The sequence below is a fragment of the Rhamphochromis sp. 'chilingali' genome (assembly GCF_963969265.1).
Source record: "Rhamphochromis sp. 'chilingali' genome assembly, chromosome: 10".
NCBI classification, from domain to species: domain Eukaryota; kingdom Metazoa; phylum Chordata; class Actinopteri; order Cichliformes; family Cichlidae; genus Rhamphochromis; species Rhamphochromis sp. 'chilingali'.
Genome location: NC_137937.1, coordinates 22,459,472 through 22,465,444, shown reverse-complemented (window position 1 = coordinate 22,465,444; position 5,973 = coordinate 22,459,472).

The following is a 5,973-nucleotide window of genomic DNA, read 5'->3' as shown; positions in this document are numbered from 1 at the left end:
CTTTACAAGTGTACTAACTTTATAGCTGAAGCACACATAAAGCTATTTTCAAAACTTTTAGGTTTCAGACAGTCATTTTTTTAAGTATAATTTATGTTTACTTACTTATACTGGTTTGATCTATTTACAGTCCCATTACGCACAGAAAAGTTTAGTATGATGCTTATTTCTTTGAGCTCATTTGGCTACAGTTGTTGATTAACCTAAAAGTACCACTGAGGTATCATTATAAAATGTAGTGGACAAATCATTTTCATGTTCTAAATATGGCATTAACAAAATCAACCGCTTCAAGTTTTTAAACCTTTTGTCTTTACATGTCCTACATGAAAAAAATAATAATAATAATAAAAGAAAAATCCAAATGAATAGCTAAACCACTGTAGTTTTAGGGAACAGCGTCATATTTATCAGGTTTAAAAAAAACAAAACAAAAAAAGGATGTGTTAAACTTCTGCCAAGGCTGCTCTGTATTTTCCACTTTCTAAAGGTCAAGAGCTCCACACTTAAATCTGAACTATTTTTTGCTTTGGTAAAAAAAAAAAAAAAAAAAGTAAAATTACTGTCAATACAATGGTAAGACATCTACATTCCTACATGTGTGGAGGACTCATTGTTGCAACAGAAATCTGGAAAGGCCCGATTTATTAATCTCTCACGTAGAGCTGGGCGATAGAACGATAACGATATGTATCGCGATATAACTTTTACTCGATAGAGAAATTAAGCTATCGCGATAGACCTCGCCGCTCTTGTCCTCTTAAAATAAAAAAAATAAAATAAAATAAAATAAACAAAAGGTCAGCCAATCCAAACTAAGTAGCGCAGAGCCGAACCAATCACAGCCGCAGCGTCACGTCGCGTGACTTGTTACGTACAGCACAAGTGCCAAGCCGCACGTGTGTTTGTTTGGGAAGCAGCCAGCGCATAATGGAGGAAATGAGTGTGCCGACTAGAAAAATCAACCGAGTGTGACCGAAGAGAAAACAGATGACGGTTCCAATGCCGGAGAGATTGTCGAACGGAAGAGCCATAGAAGCTCCGTAGTGTGAAGGTATTTCGGCTATTTCAAGTCTGACAAAAAACAGAGTAGCGTGCACTGTAAATTGTGCCGAAAGCAAGTCTGGAAATACAATAAACTGGTGCATGCGTCACACTGTGCGCCACGTTATTGTTTCGGTGAAATGAATTTCTACAATACTGTTACTGTTAATTCTACTCTCTGCAGTGTTTAAATGCTTACATATACACACAGTTACTGTCCCTCCACACTTACGACTGGGTTCTGCTTCTATGCCCCAGCTTTGTTTACTTTTTCCCACCGAGGCTTCTAGACTTCTGATTGGCCAACATTTCTGCACGGTTAGGAATCTAGCGCCACCTGCTGCTTTGGCATGTTCATAGCAGCGTTTTCCTTCATTTCTGCCTTTATGTGTGGACGGGATTATTTTTTAAAACGAAAACGGAAAATCTCCGTTTTCAAACATACCCGTGTACGCGTGGACGTAGCCTCAGTCTCTGACTGGAAGCGCTAATTCGTCATTCGGCTTTTGTCAGACTAAAGTAACTGTTAAAACTGTTTGAAAAGCTCAGCTATACAACAAGGAGAGATTGAGAATTTCCTTTTAGTTCTCAGTTTATTTGATATTGACAAAAGTTAGTCAGTTTTGTCTGTTATTCTGTAAAACAAACTAAGATTTATTTTTAGAATTAATATTTTGTTTCTAAGTGGAATTGACAATTTAGTAGTCGGTTTCGTTTGTTCTATTTTGAAACTTAAACGCTTTAGCGGCTGCCTTTTGTGTAGTTTGCAATATTTGCCTTTATTTATCTGAAAAAGTCTCATGTTCCTTAAGTACATCTACCCTGTTGAACTTATTATGGGAAATAAATATTTAAATAAAAACAAGCTGCTGATTATTTCACATTTTACTTGTGAGCAACGGCACATTTAAATCTTACAAATATAGTTATTTGGCTTATATGGTGATAGATATCGTTATCGCCTGAAATGAAAAAAACATATCGTGATATGAAAAAATCTCATATCGCCCAGCTCTACTCTCACGTTATTTGACACTTCCGCATGCTCGGGCAAGTTTAGAAATGGTCCCATTGTAAAATTCTGATAACATCCAATTTGCACATTTTCCTACACTTCCGGCATTATTTTAATTCATTTATTTAAACCACAATTAATTTATCTAAACCATAAATAACTGCTTTTGCGATCAGTGATCAGAGATCTAGCATGTTTCTAGCATGCATTGAATAAACTTTATTCCGTAGTACTAATTAACAACAATGTCATTGACTTTGGAAATTATTGTTGACGACAAATGATGCATCATCAAAACCATCAGGCATCTTCGTGAGAAGCGTACCATGAAACACCATAAGAACAATTCCCTATTAGTAATGTCAGATGGCCTGGACACGAATAAGCTCTAGATTCGACAACAATCCAGACCACACCAGGTGAATTTAGGAAAATATGCTTTGCAGGATTTCTGCACTCACTCTAAGCTGATCATTAGTAGAAATATATTCTAAGTTGGATGGATTTAGATTCAGTGCAGATTTCTGTATGGAAAATGCAGTATGAATGATAATTTAAGACATAATTGATTTTAGTGAAAAAGATGAGAACTGGAATGGATTGCTTAGCAGTGATGAGAAAAACCGTGCATGCTTAAACATGACTTTCCTTTGGTAGAATTTAAATGACAACAATGGCTCAAATACCAGATTTGACCATTCTGTTCATTCATGCCCATTATAAAAATGCTGAGATAAGCTGTGCAATAAAAAATATTTTTATATAAAAAGTTAAATAATATCTCAGATGCCCTGAAAGTTTTTATGTGTGAAACTACAATCTGAGAAAATAAAGTATCTTATTGTACCAGTAGGTAGTGTATTAGTATTGTATGTTTGAGGGGGGTGTTTATTTGTATCTTTGAATTTTATGGAGTACAACCTTGAACATACTTCTGTTTATGTTTTAACTATCGGAAAATTAGCAACCACTGTTGCAAATCAAGGAGGGAAAATGATGCACTTTGAGAAAATCCACTAGGGCAGGAAGGACAAAGGCCTTTATAGGATTTTAAACTTAAAATGTTCTTCGTGTAAACCAACAGACAAAACAACCAACTGTCAGAAAGATGTCAAATATATTAAGTGGTTTTCATTTATATTAAAAAAAACTCATAATCCAAAAATATAATTTATATATTTTTTAAAATTTGATTAAAGTTTTTATAGCTTATTTTTGCTGTTCTTGCTGTTTGTAACTAAACACAGCGTGTTCCTGTTTCTGTTCCTGTTTCTATTTGTTATTGCACTGAGCATGTAAAAGAATTTCCCTGGAATAATAAACTTCTTATCTTATCTTAATTAGCAATAGGGTGTACATTCTTGCAGGACCTCTGGGGAATAAGCATTCACTCAGTGGTTGGAGTTTACTGAATAACACCACAACAAAACAAATCACATCTATATTGCCCACAGATTTGAGGACAAAAAAAAAAGATGATCAGATACTTGGTTTAACCAAAGCTAGTGTATGCCAACATCAGAATAAAGCTTTAATGTTAATATTCAGTAAACAAGTGACCTCGTAGTGAGTGTGAGCTGTTAACTCAAAAGACACGACGTCGTAGTCTCATTCCAAGCGCTTTATTTGTCACGCCATTTTTTCATCCCCACAACAACACACCGCGGGCAACAGAAAATAACAAGTTAACAAAATAAAAGTATAACCACACCCCTGTAAACATTTGTATACATATATGTATATATTTATATAAACAAAAAAGGTTAAAGGTGAAACTCCCTTTTTTGTCAGACAATCAAAAAGTTGGGATTTTGAATCTGACTAACAAACCTGTCTGATTTTCTTGGCTTGTATGAGCTCTTTAATGCTGCTCATTTCTAGCCTCAGTCTCTTTTCTGTAACCTGCTTAGTAGACTTGAGTGCATCAAACAAGGAATGATTGTCAGTCACACAGATCAAAGGAAGAGCGTTCAGACCAGTGTTACCAGTTGTAAGCTCAGAAAAAAGTGTTGCCAGGAAGACAGCACTGTCTATTCCATCTGCCAATGTACTTCTGACCACACACCTGATTTTTTTGGACTGCCAAAAGACAGGACAAAACTTTCCTCCTTTACCCATAAGGACGATTAATGCCCCTCCTTGAGTACCGCCATCAGGAAGGTTGCCAAATGAAGCATCACTGAAAACAACCAATGCCAAATCCTCACTGTTACCCAAGTGCTGAAACTTAAGAGTACTTTCTCTGCCTTAAGTTTACGGACAACTTTGTTCACTTCATGAATAAACTGTACAGTTGCATCTTTGATATTAGATCCAAGGCTGCATGTGTCAAACATCACATCAGGCCTCGTTTATTTGGCAACCCACAAGATCTGTCCTATTTTTGACCTGAGTTGCTCACGTTCTGTTTCACTTGGAAGCATCCCTCTGCACAGCCTGTGCTGCTTGTAACTGAACCGGTTGTAGGTTGTCAATGTAAAGTTGTTGATGCACCTCGATTACATCATTAACTGTACAAATGTCCATACCAACATAAGAAAAGCTGTCATGTTCTTCACGGCCCACAAGGAAGGTAGATTTCAGTACAGGAATGATATGAGTTGCAAAGTGACTTGAACTAACCCAAAGGAAATCATCAACGTGACATGCAAGCACTCCTGTAATCTCAGATTGTTCATTCTGCCAAGAGAACACTGCAGGATCAACCTGTGATCTTTTACCACCAGTTTTGAGCATAATGTCTTTGACCTTATTGTACAATAAAGTGAAGCATCTGCAAGTCCATAAACACACTTTTTCAGTTTCCATAGAACATTGTCCTTGCCAGCTTCAGGTGCGGGACGAAGATAAACTGTCTCTTGACAGTTCCATTCCCTGCAAGAAGGCAGATTTAATGTCCATTGAATTTACTCTCTACTTGTTTTGACATATCACAGCTAGCACCAGTCTGAGGGACTCAGACGCACATGTTGTCTGTCTGTAGTTCTTTAATATTTACCTCTTCAAACCCCCGTGCCACAAGTCAAGCCTTTGGGACACCATTAGTAGTTTCTTTGAGTGTACAGACCCATCTAGTAGACACACACTTTTGACCCAGGTCTTTCACTTCATCAAACACATCATTACTTTGCCAGCTCTCAATCTCCTGCTGCTTAGCAGAATCAAAGGAAATATCTTTTGTTATGAGTACATCTGCATCTCTGTTTTCAGCTTCAGTGCAAAGACCATCAACAAGTGACATATCTACAGCTTTCTTTTCACCTTCACTACCATCACGCTCAAGATATTGCACATTGTACCAGTTTTTGTATTGCCCTTTTGCTTTTCCCGCTCTGCCTAGCACTCTGGCTGTGTGTTGAACACTGTTGTCTCTGTTTGTAAAAGTGATCAGCTGTCCTGCCCTTAACTTTACATTTGCAGAGGAGACATGATCAGTGGGTGTAGAGGGCTCATTTGCAGCTTGTGTGACAGACATGTTTTCTGTAGTGTTAGTTTCTCTGTCAATAATGATGTCTTCTTCCTCACTAATACTCTGTTCACCATCGGGTATGTCAGTGTCATCATTTTCAACTGCGTCTTTGTTGTCATCATCAGTAGTACTGTGTGGTATTTGTTTATCTCCACTCTGTGCATCCACTTTACTCAACCTTGACTGGTGCACTCTTACAAGAGTCCCCCCATGTCTTACAAATACAACAGTTCCATCCTGCCCAATAACTACACCTGGACCCTTCCACTCTGTACAGTCGACTCGTTTGTAGTATACTTTATCTCCTGCCTCATATTTGTCATCTGTAGGCCTAAGTTGCTTGCGTAGTGCTCTCCTGATCCTTTCTGAAGATTCTGCCTCAGTAAATGCTTTCCTGGAAGCATGTAATGCTGATATATGTTCAGCTACTCTTGCACTTACAGTT